We start from the raw sequence: 15,784 nt of genomic DNA, 5'->3' as shown, positions 1-15,784 counted from the left end.
GCTGGCATGTGGATGTATACACCAACATCCCCCAAGCCACCAATTAGGCACCCTCCTTAATCACATCCTACAACCAGCTGTGCCGTGAAAAATATGTTTGAAAAATTTTTAATGAAGTTTCTCAATCCTATTTTGTCTAGTCAAGGGTTCCCATGATTGATACCCAGATATGGTATTGATAGTCATGAAGTAGAAGCCCTTCCCAAGAAGTCAAGATATCCATGGCTGTGTGGGGATGATTGGAGATCAGCATGAAAGCATAACACTGTGAACCAGTAACCCATCCATTTTTCCTCTTCCACTTCTTTTATCCTATGACTCACCCCCAGGCAGGCAGTGAGGTAAAATTTGTGTCTATCCAAATTACTATATTTATAGACATATAAAAGTGACCTGAAGAAAATACAAGAAAATATAAAAAGTGATTATCTGTAAGCTATAAAAATGTGAACATGGGTGAGTTTTAGATTCTGCCTTGTGCTTTTCTGTATCTTCTGAATTGTATACAATAAGAGAAAACTTCCTATTTGTAATATGCAAGTTATTATATTAAAAGAATAAACTATATGGCAAGAGGCAATCTCTAAAAGGATGTTTAATAAAATGTACACTAAGAATGATGTTTTGAAAATATATCTAGAAACTCTGGGTGCTCTCCAGATAGTAGTTGCAGTTCAGTCTTTACTTCTCTGCCCTAGAGACTCTAGCCTCTGCAGAAAAATGGGGGCCTTCATCTGGACATCACAGGCAAGTGTTCTGTGGATTCTAGGTCTTTGTCTGCATCACAGTCTTGGTTTATCCTTACGTAGACTAGCCCAGTGTGGTGGTGTCCGAAGCTGTTACTCAGTGGTATGGCCTAATGGTCTTAAACCTGTAGGTAGCTCCAACCCCGTCCAGAACTCTCACCTGGGCCCACTTCTCCCACAAGCTGGCTCTAATCTGAACAATGCTTGGCATCCCCTTTGGCTCCGTGGACAGCCTGTCCCAGCCATCTGTCACATCTGGCCTTGGCTCCTGGAACTCCTTCAGGCCCTACCTGTTTGGTCATCTAGAGTAAAACACTTGACACATACCACCCTTCAGGATGGCCTTCAAATCATGCTTCCTTTAAGATGATCATGGGAACCAAAAGCAGTGAGCTGAGTGACCTCAACATATTTCTGGATGTTTTATGCTCCCCCTATAGGATCAACAATACCAAGTAAGACTGTTTAATCATAGTCTAAGCAAGTTGTAACTTACAATTATCTGAAAGAAATTCATTGAACTCCACAGATATTTATCCTTTTCAGTACTCAGTACTTGGTCAGAATTTCTATTTTTGTTTCCCTTTCTAATGAAGAAAGCTGGCAGAAAATAATATAGACTTCATTCATGAGCACATCTTTTTCATGCTTTTGAGTATGGTAGTTCTTGCCTTTCCCCAAAGGCTCATCATTGTACACATAGTTATAAAAATTGCAAGGGAAAATCAGTAATTTGAAAAGAGAGAAGAATAGCTAAAATTAATAAAAAAGAAAAAGGGACTTCTCTGGCAGTCTAGTGGTCAAGATTCTGCCTTACAATCCAAGGAGGTACAAGTTTGATCCCTGGTTAGGGAACTAGTATCTCACATGCCAAGAGATGTGGCCAAAAATTTTTAAAAACCAGGCATTAAACAAGCAGGTCAATCTCAATAATCATTAAATAAATGAAAACAGAGGGTTTTTTAAAAATAAAGAAGAAAGAAATCAGAAAGACTTCTGCTACAGAACAAAAATCTTAAACAAGTGGCTGTGCCTTTGGTGCTGAGTAGTCACTTGAACTGTTAAATGAATGCCTTTCTCACTGGAGAGGGGCAAGACTGCCTGAAGCTTGGGTGAATTGGCTTTTCCTGTCTTGACTTTACGTGGGACAGTTCTCTTCTTAAAGTGATCTATCAGTCCTGAAAACCATTCCTTTGCTGGGATCTAAGGGGGTGGGGTTGGTAAGGTATGGGCAGTGGGTAATCATCAGTCATAGTTCATAGTAATCTATGCCAAGTGGTTATAAATAAGGTGTGAGTGGTTATATACTACTTCCTAGCTTAAAGCAAGGAAATTCATTCTTCAGGTAGCATAACTTGGCAACAAGGAACCAGTCTTACCAAATCAGTCAGTCATACCTTTGGACAGCAATCCAATAGTCTCATATGACCAAGATACAGTTCTCTATATAAGCTTTTCAATCCAGGTGGTTGTTGTAAACTAGCATTCTTACCAGTGAAAGAGTGAAGGCAGGAACATTATTTTTATTGCTATGTTGTAAATTACTGTTGAAGGCTCCCCAGTTCCATTCTTACTGACTCTAGGCAACGCCTTATGACAACAGGAAACTTAGCTTTGAAACACTTCTCTAAAACGATGAGCTATCTAGACCTGATTCACCAATTCATGGCTTCTCGATGACACTTGTCCAGGCACATGTTCAGTTCAGTTCAGTTTAGTTCAGTCACTCAGTCGTGTCTGACTCTTTGCGACCCCATGAATCACAGCACGTCAGGCCTCCCTGTCCACCACCAACTCCCGAAGTTCACTCAAACTCATGTCCATCGAGTCAGTGATGCTATCCAGCCATCTCATCCTCTGTCGTTCCCTTCTCCTCCTGCCCCCAATCCCTCACAGCATCAGAGTCTTTTCCAGTGAGTCACCTCTTCCCATCAGGTGGCCAAAGTATTGGAGTTACAGCTTCAGCATCAGTCCTTCCAAAGAACTCCCAGGACTGATCTCCTTTAGGATGGACTGGTTGGACCTCTTTGCAGTCCAAGGGACTCTCAAGAGTCTTCTCCAACACCACAGTTCAAAAGCATCAATTCTTTGGCACTCAGCTTTCTTCATAGTCCAACTCTCACAACCATACGTGACCACTGGAAACACCATAGCCTTGACTAGATAGACCTTTGTTGGCAAAGTAACGTCTCTGCTTTTGAATATGCTGTCTAGGTTGGTCATAACTTTCCTTCCAAGGAGAAGGCGTCTTTTAATTTCAAGGCTGCAATCACCATCTGCAGTGATTTTGGAGCCCCCAAAAATAAAGTCAGCCACTGTTTCCTGTTTCCCCATCTATTTGCCATGAAGTGATGGGACCAGGTGTCATGATGTTAGTTTTCTGAATGTTGAGCTTTAGGCCAACTTTTTCAGTCTCCTCTTTCACTTTCATCAAGAGGCTTTTTAGTTCCTCTTCACTTTCTGCCATGGGCTTCCCTGGTGGCTCAGAGGTTAAAGCATCTACCTGCAAGGTGGGAGACCCAGGTTCAATCCCTGGCTTGGGAAAGATCGCCTGGAGAAGGAAATGGCAACCCACTCCAGTATTCTTGCCTGGAGAATCCCATGGATGGAGGAGCCTGATAGGTTACAGTCCATGGGGTCACAAAGAGTCAGACATGACTTCACTTTCACTTTCACTTTTCACTTTCTGCCATAAGGGTGGTGTCATCTGCATATCTGAGGTTATTGAGGTTTCTCCCGGCAATCTCGATTCCAGCTTGTGCTTCTTCCAGCCCAGTGTTTCTCTGCATATAAGTATGTACTCTGCATATATGATGTACTCTGCATATAAGTTAAATAAGCAGGATGACAATATACAGCCTTGATGTACACCTTTTCCTATTTGGAACCAGTCTGTTGTTCCATGTCCAGTTCTAACTGTTGCTTCCTGACCTGCATACAGATTTCTCAAGAGGCAGGTCAGGTGGTCTGTATTCCCATCTCTTTCAGAATTTTCAACAGTCTATTGTGATCCACACAGTCAAAGGCTTTGGCATAGTCAATAAAGCAGAAATAGATGTTTTTCTGGAACTCTCTTGCTTTTTCCATGATCCAGCAGATGTTGGCAATTTGATCTCTGGTTCCTCTGCCTTTTCTAAAACCAGCTTGAACATCAGGAAGTTCACGGTTCATGTATTGCTGAAGCCTGGCTTGGAGAATTTTGAGCATTACTTTACTAGCATGTGAGATGAGTGCAATTGTGTGGTAGTTTGAGCATTCTTTGTCATTGCCTTTCTTTGGAACTGGAATGAAAACTGACCTTTTCCAGTCCTGTGGCCACTGCTGAGTTTTCCAAATTTGCTGGCATATTGAGTGCAGCACTTTCATAGCATCATCTTTCAGGATTTGAAAGAGCTCAACTGGAATTCCATCACCTCCACTAGCTTTGTTCATAGTGATGCTTTCTAAGGCCCACTTGACTTCACATTCCAAGATGTCTGGCTCTAGGTGAGTGATCACACCATCATTATTATCTTGGTCATGAAGATCTTTTTTGTACAGTTCTTCTGTGTATTCTTGCCACCTCTTCTTAATATCTTCTGCTTCTGTTAGGTCCATACCATTTCTGTTCTTTATCGAGCCCATCTTTGCATGAAATGTTCCCTTGGTATCTCTAATTTTCTTGAAGAGATCTCTAGTCCTTCCCATTCTGTTGTTTTCCTCTATTTCTTTGCATTGATCGCTGAGGAAGTCTTTCTTATCTCTCCTTGCTATTCTCTGGAACTATGAATGTCACAATTTTAAACAGAAATGATGAAGAGTGATTAACTAGGGGCCCCTGGTCATGATCATCAAACCTCAAACTGAGATGTGGCCAAATAGAAGACTTGCAGCCAAGTTCAACTTGTAGCCAACTCTGACGGAGAAGTCGAGTCAGCTGCCATCACTGTAGGGACTGTCTTCTCATCCAGCCCAAGGGTTTCAGCAGACCGTATGTCAGAGCCCATCCTGGGCTCCCAGAGCCCTCTTCTATCCTGGGCTGTAGTCAGGTGTCCTTCTCTTTAAACCACAGCCCACCCCATACTTGCTGGTGTGCCACGTCCTCATTTCTTTGTCCCCTGGACTGGGAAATGGCATCCCACTCCAGTATTCTTGCTAGGAGAATCCCATGGACAGAAGAGCCTTGTGGGCTACAGTACCTGGGGTCACAATGAGATGGACACAACTGAAATGATTGAGCATGAACTTCTTTATCGGGATCCCCACGTGGCTCAGTTGTAAAGATTCCGCCTGCAGGTGCAGGAGACGTGGGTTCGATCCCTGGATTGGGAAGGTCCCCTGGAGAAGGAAGTGGCAACCCACTCCAGTATTCTTGCCTGGGAAATCCCATGGACAGAGGAGCCTGGCAGGCTATAGTCCATGGGCTTGCAAAGAGTCAGATGTGACTGAGCGTGCACATACTTCTTTATTGGGCGTGGAAGGGTGATTGCTTGCATTCTCAGGAATTCATTTCAAGATTTCACATGTTCCTTACGGGCATATTCTAAGGACAGTCACTAGTTGTTTCCACCACCACCCCTCCATGGACTGCTCTTTAAGTCTTTATTTTTGGTATAAATGAATGTATGTGTGTGTGCCTACACACATGTATACCAAGCAGAAACAAATCTCACAATGTATCTATCATATTCTAAGTTGGAGCTTTTGCCTCTAAGTCAGAACTTAAGAAATTATATCTGGTGATCATGAGATACATGACATACTTTTAAAAAAATGAAGAGTCACATGCTGGGACAACAGGGTGGAGAGATAAAGAGTCTGGGCTTTGATGACATAATTGAACCACTGAACCAACCCTGGAACCAAATACCTCCAGATTTCATGTACTGTGACATCATTGCTCTTATTATTTAAGCCACTACTACCAGGATATTCTTTCACATCCAGCTGGACACAAGCTAACAGATCCTCTTACATTCCTAGAGAGCTCCAGAAATTAAATTGCATTATTATTTCTCAAGGAGATATAGGCAAATACACATAGACACAGGTATACCATTTTATACATTCTGAAGATTTGATCAGAGGGAATTCAGAAAATGGCACAAGAAAATAAGAAGGAAAAAAAAGAGGAAGAGACAGCCCAACTAAGTGACTCTGCAATGATTCACCTCAAATCTTCATTCCAACAACGTCTCATGGCCTCTCTGAGTGAGCCCCCACCTAAATGATTACTGACTTCCCTCTCCTCCCTCAGCCCTATTCCTGACGTGTCACTGCCAGCTCAGATACACTGGCAAAACATTAAGCTCTGCTCTCCTCCACACTCCTGCTTCCTGGATCCCCTTATTCCTATCAGCCTTGTAAACTACCTATACCTAATTCAGTCAACTGTTAAAGGTGACAGTTTGTCCATAATCTCACTGAGAAGGCTCTAGTGCTAATAAATGGTGCTATGACTTACTCAAAGCCTGGGTTAGCCACATCTTGGCCTCAGACCTTACGATGAAGCTGGCTTCTCCAACCTCTGCTGAGACTTCTACAACTACTTCGAACCTGAAAAAAATCATCAGCAGTGCTCAAACTGGTCGCTGCAAATAGCTCACAGTTAAGAAGACTGTGCCAAATAGTGCAGTGGCTAGTGAGGTATGGCCATGGCTTTATATAAGTGAAATCACAGGTAAGCCTGGCACGATTGGCTACAATGTTTAAGGACTGATCTTTAACATCTGATTATATTTGGTTTATTATTTGAATATTCTTGGGTCATGTGTGATCGGACTGGTATTTCAATAAAAAGATAATGTATAGAAATGGCAACCCACTCCAGTATTCTTGCCAGGAAATCCCGTGGAGGAGCCTGGTGGGCTACAGCCCATGGGGAAGCAAAGAGTCAGATGTGACTTAGCAACTAACAACAACTAAACAATGATTAAAAACACCTACACCCTTTCCAAGCATGAAACTCCATTTGTTTCTCCTACAATATCCTAAGTTTCATAACATTCATATTTAACTTTTATAATCAGGCTAAAATTCACAGCAATCTTAAAGTATATATCTTTCTTCATAATTTCCAATGTTGCCTCTCAATTTTCACCTTCAAATCTTTAAGCCCCTTAACTACTTTTAACTCCCAACAGTGAGAACCTGCTTCCTCTTTTCTTCACACTCCACTGGATTCACATTTTTAAATTTCCCCTTGGAAGGGCCTGCAGATGTGTTTTTTGACACAGCTGTTAGATTTTACCATAACTCCAATGTCTTTTGCCCTCATTTTTGTTTTATTTATATCATCATAACATTGATGAGAAATATGTCTTCATAAACTAATGGCCTTTTGAACTTCAAAGAGGAAAGATGGGGGAAAGGATAAATTAGGAGTTTGAGATTAACACACACACTACTGAGTATAGCAGTGTGTAAGGTGGCCAACAAGGACCTACTATATAGCATAGGGAACTATACTATTTTGTAATAGCCTATAAGGGGAAAGAATCTGTAAAAGAATATATATATATACATACATACATACACACACACACACACATATATATATACCTACATATACATATATATGTGTGTGTGTATAAATAGAACTGAATCACTTTGCTGTGATTAACCCAACATTGTAAATCAACTTCAACTGTAAATACTTTAATAATAGAAATCTTTTTTTTTAATCTAATGGGTTTAGCTTCTCTCCTCCTTCATTGGTAATTCCTAGTTCATCTTGAACATAAAAATTCTGCTCTTGCCCCTGGCTCATCTTGGCATTCAGTTCCTCCATCCCAGAGCAGTCCTTGAACAAACTGGATCATACTCCTGACACATATAAGGGGGCAAAGAACAGGGGAAAAGGAGAGTTTGCTCCCATTGCTAGCGTGTAGACAGGTGCCCAGGAAACACTTAATGCTGTTGCCCCCTGGGAAAAATCACAATGGACTGCTTCTGATCCCAAGTCTGCTTTTTCTTTCATTTATTAACTCAACAAATATTCATTTATCATTGACTATTAGCTCAGTATCATGATAGGCATTATGGATAGAGATGACCAGCAAAATAGACATAGTCTTGTCAGGGGAAGCACACTGATTGAAACCGCCCACCCTGGCCAGGCACCATAGTAACCATTTGCATGAGTTGTTTTATGACAGGAGATCCTGATAAGGAATACGGAACTAATAAGCCACCACCAACCGGAAGAGTTCGGGAAAGGTCGAAAGGAAACATCGCGTGTCCGTACACTTCCCAGAATCCCTCTCGCTAGCATCCATCATGGCTAAGCGATGTGTGTGCCACCAGGAAAGACTGAATTAGAATGATTGGCCAAAGACCACCCAGAAACTAACCCCATCACCATAAAACTCGAGACTGCGAGCTACACGGCACAGCTGTTCTCCTGGGTTCCCCTTACCCTACTGCTCTCCACCCGGGTGCCCTTTCCCAATAAAATCTCTTGCTTTGTCAGCACATGTGTCTCCTCGGACAATTCATTTCTGAGTGTTAGACAAGAGCCCAGTTTCGGGCCCTGGAAGGGGTCTGCCTTCCTGCAACAGTCTCATGAAATTTATAATCCAAAGGAGAACCAATAATAAATAAATAATTATACAAGTAACCATGGAAATGATGACAAATTTCATAAAGTCTATTAAGAAAATGTTCAAGAAGTTTTTGAGAAGAGGGATTTAACTTAGACTGAGGCTTTGGAGAGGCTGGCCTAAGAAAGGGAGAGAGTGGTGTGGCCTGTGGCTGGATGGGTAGGGGAAGGTTGATCGTGCAGGACCTTGAAAACCACATTCATGAGTTCTGGCCCAGTAAAGGAATAATGGGATCTAATTTTCATTTTTAAACATTTACTCATTTAGTCGGGGGTCAGAGGAGTAGAGAGTAAGGGTCCTGTAAGGATCAACCTTATTGGAACACTGGAAGATAAGCAAAGCTTTACAGTAACCCACTAAACATTTAAGCAGAAGAAGGCCACTAAAACATGATAAGAGAATCTGTAACATTTTAACTTAGCTTTACCCCCTCACACATGGTATTCTTCAAGATGGCAATTTGAATTCCAAGTATGAATGCATGATATTGGAGAGAGTAGAAAAAACCTTGTTCCCAAGGATTCACACTTGTTTTGATGTGTCTGTGAGTTCCCTGAAGAACCACCACAAGGAGCTTGCCTTTGTTTCACCTGTCTTGCAATGCCCTCAGGGTAAAGGATGTTCCTCAAAAGTACTGGCAGCCAAAGGAACAAGCTGCTGCCACCTGGGATGAAAATCAACAGTTGAGGGAAGCAATAAACATGATAAAAGGAAAAAAAGGCTGTGTAGTGAGATTCTGGGGAATAAAGGCTTTGGAAAACTCCTAAGGGTACCAGGGAACCTAGAAAGCCGAGCACATGCCCAGAGCAGCATCAGTGCTCAGAAAAGATTTAAAGACTATAAGCTTTCACTTTTTTTTTTTTTTTTTTTTGGCCCTGTCAAGGCATATGGGCTCTTAGGTCCACAACCAGGGATCAAAACCATGCCCACTGCAGAGGAAGCCCAGAGTCCTAAACACATTAGTCCTAATCACTACAGGCTCTGCATAAGCAGGTCGGCTTCATTAACAATATTGCCATTCCCATCACGTGATGCTTTGAATTCCAGTTAGTTTATCAGCAGTTTGCTTTCAAGCTAATAATTCACATTTTAAAATAAGCAACCATCAAAATGCCAGGTTTACTTCATTGCATTCAAGCGGGACATGAACATTATATTCAGAAAAGCAGAAAGGCTAGCAAACATTTCACAGATTTCAGTCAATGTAATGGTGTCAATATATATTGCAAACTAAATGAATCCAAATGCATCTAGATGATAAAGATATTTATGTTTAAAAACAATGATTGTTCCAGACATCGCAAACTTGTTGATGGTCAAGTTTGTGTTCCATATTATTAATATTTGTATTTCCCATAACAGCTGGGAAAGCATTTTGGATAAGAAATACATGAGGCCAGATTGATTTCCTTGATTAATATCAAAAACATTTGAATTGACATTGGGTGCTGTTGGCTAGCAAATACAGGCTCAATTCCATTATAGGGAAAGCTTTTGATGCATTTTGTAAAATAGTAATGAGGTATCTTACTTTTTAACATTATGACAAAGGAGCAGAGAAAATTTGAAATCACATTTAGAATGTAAAAAGCCTACAACTAAACTATGCTTTCCAATAGGTGGGCAGTCTGTTCTTAACAAGATATTCATCTCAGGCACAGGTTATAAGACCAGAAGCTAATCTCAGTATGGTCCTGTTTTCTGCAATGCTTTATTTCAGTTTTGAACTTTAATTCATGGAAACACTGATAAAAGAGATATGTTATATATCTCAAAGTAAGTCTTGCTTTTTAATTTTCTTAATTTAAAAATTTGCCAAAAAACTCTATATAAATAACAAAACGTGGTTATATCATGTTTTCAACTTTTTATAAAGGGATATTTCAAACATACATAAAAGTAGACAAAGTAGTGTCCTGAAGGCCCACGTGCCCATCACTCACTCCACCATCAACTTACAACTACTGGCCCGGCCACACCCTCATTCACTCCTTCCATGGTATTTTGAAACAACTCCCAGATATCATATTATTTCATCCATTAAAATTCAGTAATTAACATAAATGATATGGGCTCCTTTATTGATAACTCTAATACCATACCATATCTGCAAAATTAATAAAAACTATTTACCATAATCAACTATCCATTATTTAAATTTCCAACTGGTCCATAAAAATTGCCATAAATGGATTTATTGTTGTTTTAAACTGTGTTCCTTCAGGATACAAATAAGGCCTGCATACTACAGATGGTTATATCTTTTAAATCTCCTTTCATCAGTAGATTCCTTCTCCATTGTTTCATGTGTGATTTATTTTTATTGAATAAATCAAGTTGTTTGCCCTTAGGAGTCCATCATTGGTTTATTGATTATAGCCCCCCGGATATAGTTTGACTGTTTCCTCTTTTCTCTATATTGCCTATAAATTGGTAATTGGATGTAAAGGCTCTATAAGAATCAGGGTTTTTGTGTGTTTTTTTTTTTTTTTTGGTTTTGATGTTTGGTTTTGCGGGGGGGAGTAGACATATTGTTGTAGGAAGGGGGAGGCCTCCCTTCAGGGCCCCAGGAGTGGGCCCTTGTCTAACACTCGGAAAAGAATTGTCTGAGGAGACACGTGCTGACAAAACAAGAGACTTTATTGGGAAAGGGCACCCGGGTGGAGAGCAGTAGGGTGAGGGAACCCAGGAGAACTGCTCCGCCACATGGCTCGCAGTCTCGGGTTTTATGGTGATGGGATTAGTTTCTGGGTGGTCTTTGGCCAATCATTCTACTTCAGAGTCTTTCCTGGTGGTGCACGCATGGCTCAGCCAAAACGGATGCTAGCGAGAGGGATTCTGGGAAGTGGACAGACACGCGGTGTCTCCTTTCGACCTTTCCCGAACTCTTCCGGTTGGTGGTGGCTTATTAGTTCTGTATTCCCTTACCAGGATCTCCTGTCATAAAGCAACTCATGTAAATGGTTACGAAAGGGCCTGGCCAGGGTGGGCGGCTTCAGTCCATGTGCTTCCCCTAACAGTATGACAGGACTTTATCTTAGTTAGCACTGTGTTGAGTCAAATCATTCTCAGTCCAGTCTTTTAAAAATATCTTTCCCTGGAGGTCCAGTGGTCAGGACACTGAGCTTTCACTGCGAAGGGCCTGGGTTCAGTCCCAGAGAATTCCCACAAGTCATTCAACACAACAACAACAACAAAATCTTTTCCTTTCTCTCTTGCTTTATCCCATTGTTGATTCACCTACACCACCCATCTACAAGTGACCAATAGTAACCACCCAGGGCATATCCCTCCATATTTTCTCCCTGTTCACTTAAATATCTTTATGTACATGCATATAGAGATTCCTGTCTGCCTTACAAAAAGGAGGTCAAGGGAAACCTTCTGCGCCAAATGGCAGAGCCATAATCTGTTATATTTCACGGCTTCAAAATAATATTCCATTTACATATCTACCCCAGTTTACTTAGCCATCCCACTCTTAGTGGCCACCACTTTGTTCCTGGATCTTGTTGCCACATCTTGTTCATAAGTTCATACTGGCTTTGTTTTTATAGAATGGATTCCCAGGACTGGGACTGCTGGCTCAAAAAGAATTCATATTTTTTACTTTAATAAATGTTTCCAGACAGCTTTCAAAAAAGGCTGTAGTAGTTCACATGTCCACCAGCAAGGGATGAACTCACCCTTTCTCTGACAATCTAAAACAGTCTCAAGGAATGAAAAATAGTCACAGATGAGGGTCACATGTTGGGAGCCAGCAAGGGGCATTCAAGAAGAAGAAGAAGCTCTATGAGCTTCCTTAATCCACAATTAACCAATGAATGATGAGTGATTCCTCAATAGGAAAGGCCCTACTCAGTCATCCTTGCACCTCATGAGCCTAACACAGGCTGGCACAGAACAAACATTCCAGAAGACCTTAAAACAGGGTTCGAGTCCAGTTATCTCTAACTGCTGAAGGCTGTCTTTACCTCTTCTCCATTTCCTGGTTCCTAGTGAGTTCTTTCCTACTGGATGGTACTTGCATATTACACAATAGGATTTATGAAGCATCTGCTCTTGATTTCATTTGATTCTTTATCATCTCAGTTAAGATTCTGGGAAAAGGAAGTTGTCTTGGATAGGAAGAAACCAGTAAACTTAGTAAGAGGATCATTCTTAAGCCAGGGAATAAAAACAATGTAATGCTCTACATGTGTTGGTCATACCAAAAGGAGTAACCACTTCCTACCGTCTGTGAGAGCCACATTTTTCTTACTAAACCTCTATGCTATTTCCCTCAAGTCTCTGTGTTGCTGGGAATCCCCAGTTCTTCTGTTCCTTTCCCTCCATTCTCGCCCATCTTCTCTTGCTCTTGAAGGACAAAACTCACCAATATAATACTCCTCACCCCACGTTTCAAACAAAGACCTCTTGTTTCAGTCGAAATGATGTGTTCTGCAAATAAGAATCTTTTTTCAAAGAATCTACCAAATGTACCCATGACTCTGTCCCTTATTATTATTATACCTAAGGATCCGACAGTGTAGGGAAACAAATGATTACCCCAGCTTCATCTTATTGTTGGGACAGTCAGGAAATGCCAGATGAAAAACAGAGTTCCTGGTTTTGACCAAGCCTAGCTATGCTTTATGAACAGCATTTGGAATTAAGCTCCTCGGCATTAATTCCCTTGCTGGGAGTTCATCCCTTGCTGGTGGACAGGTGAACCACTACAGCCTTTTTTGAAAGCTGTGTCAGAAGCATTGTTGGTATAGTAAGGGGAACCTATACAGTGAAACTACAAATCTGTTGACAAAGGGAGGAGGTAGAAATTTCAAAGCATACTTTTTAAACTAGGAAGCCATAAATTCAATTCATAGTTATTCAGAGAAACACACTCTGCTAGAATGACCTTGGAGAGAAGACTATATTATTATTCAGGAAGAAGTTGGTCAACACGCAAACTCCACGAACAGCCTTGCCCCTCTGACAGCTCTTACAAGAGTGACGCCAGCCATACTCTAGGAATTTGTTCTGCTATAGCCCACAGCACTGGGATTAGTCATTTTCTCCATTTGATTCCCATTTCAGGATTACCTGTGGCTTAGACACCCCAGCACAGTGCAGGGACAATGAGCCTGATGGATATCACTTGAGACAGCCTCAGGTCTGGATAGTCTCCTTGTGTTTTGGTGTCTGGAAAAGAGTAGAGAAGGCATCCTTGGGCAGAAATCAGAGGGAAATACGGAGGACATACACATTTAGAAGAAAAAGGAGAGTCATATGTTTAGTGTTTTTTCTATGGCAGTATCTAGCTTTACCCCCATATAATTATATCCCAATTATCAACATTGACATTTACGCTTGAATGAAGTTCACAGTGCAATCTTCCTTTTTTAAAAGGAAATTGGAAAGAAAATAGAATGGCAACTTGGCTCCGGATTTTTTATATCACCTTTGACGACCAGAAATCTAACATAAGGAGAGTTCTGAACGAAAGAAACACCCTCATAGCCTTATTAAGGAATGAGAATGAAAGAAAGTTTAGCACTTAAGTGAACTTGATGCAGATATGTTGCTGGTCCAGATAACACACTGCTAATAAATGATCCCTTTAACTGAACACCTAAATAGGATCATTTGACAGAGGAAGCAAGTGTTCCAACCCTGGTGCCAATGCTACAGAAGCTGAACTCCTAAATTGGGTCCACTGGAATTGAGGAATCCAGACACATGTCCAGAATTCTGCTTCATTACATGCAAATCAGTCAAAACATCTGATTGTTTTAAAAGTCTATTTGGAAAGTTTTTAAAATGGGGCTGCACTAAACAAGATGACTGAGCCAGTAAAACCTACCAGTAGTGTTTTCTTGGTCCTTCTTGAGTCTCTACGTCATTACCACCCAGGTGCCTATGGCTGTCTCCACCTCTCAGTAACAGTAACTTGCTTGCATCAAGGGTCAAATGTTAATTGGTTGTATCTTTCTTCATGTGGATGTAAGCCAATGTACTATCTCTCAAAAAAGTTTCCAATTTAAGGCCTACTCTGACTTATGGAATGTCAAAGGGGAAGAACTATATTTGGACATTTTGGACACTCTAAATCTTTCAGTTCAGTTCAGCCACTCAGTTGTATCCAACTCTTTGAGACCCCATGGACTGAAGCACGCCAGGCTTCCCTGTCCATCACCAACTCCCAGAGCTTACTCAAACTCATGTCCATTGCGTCAGTGATGCCATCCAGCCATCTCATCCTCTGTCATCCCCCTCTCCTCCTGCTTTCAATCTTACTCCCAGCATCAGGGTCTTTTCCAGTGAGTCAGTTCTTCACATCAGGTGGCCAATGAACTGGAGTTTCAGCTTCAGCATAAGTCTTCCAATGAATATTCAGGACTGATTTCCTTTAAGATTGATTGGTTGGATCTCCTTGCACTCCAAGGGATTCTCAAGAGTCTTCTCCAACACCACAGTTCAAAACCATCAGTTCTTTGGTGCTCAGCTTTCTTTATGAGTCCAACTCTCACATCCATACGTGACTATTGGAAAAACCATAGCTTTGACTAGACTGACCTTTGTTGGCAAAGTCATGTCTCTGCTTTTAATATCCTGTCTAGGTTGGTCATATCTTTTCTTCCAAGGAGCAAGCCAAGATGGCTGCAGTCACCATCTACAGTTATTTTGGAGTCCCCCAATATAGTCTCTCACTGTTTCCATTGTTTCCCCGTCTATTTGCCATGAAGTGATGGCAAACCTTTACCTAAGTAAATTTCAGTCTTAATGTTTTGTTCATTTGGAGAAAAAAGGTCCCTGTGTAATCTGAAGACTGATAGCAGTTATCTAGACTCAACCTAGACAAGTAAGTTCATTCATCCACCCAGCCCAATCACAAGAAACTGCCCTTTTCAAAGAAGGAACACAGAAGCTTGGGGAATCTGACACATGTAGCAATAAAGTAGTATGTAAAGGGACGGAAACTAAACAATCAGAGGCGTTTGTACCAGCCTGTGTGCCTAAGATATGGGTGGTCAGCTTCGGGGGCAGGGGAGAGGAGATGGTGGTACATATTAGCACCTGCAGCCTCAGCACTTCCCACTGCATTTCAGGATATGCCAGGTCAGTTGTGATCGTTCCTAAAATAGACCAATGCTGGGAAAGAAGGGGCATCCTTTCCCATTCCCAGTGGTCTCAGTATCTCCTTGAAAGTGAAAGTGAAATTATTCAGTCGTGTCTGACTCTTTGCTACCCCATGGCCAGGCTCCTCCATCCATGGGATTTTCTAGGCAAGAATACTGGAGTGGGTTGCCATTTCCTTCTCCAGGGGATCTTCCCGACCCAGGGATTGAACCCAGGCCTCCCTCATTGTAGGCAGACGTTTTACCATCTGAGCCACCAGGGTCAGTATCTCCTTGTCGTACCTTAAGATACAAATTAAGGCTTATAAGTCCACTCTCTCATTACACTAGTTTTGATCTT

Source organism: Ovis aries, chromosome 2, assembly GCF_016772045.2.
Source record: "Ovis aries strain OAR_USU_Benz2616 breed Rambouillet chromosome 2, ARS-UI_Ramb_v3.0, whole genome shotgun sequence".
Taxonomy (NCBI): Eukaryota; Metazoa; Chordata; class Mammalia; order Artiodactyla; family Bovidae; genus Ovis; species Ovis aries.
This window is presented reverse-complemented; position numbering follows the sequence as displayed.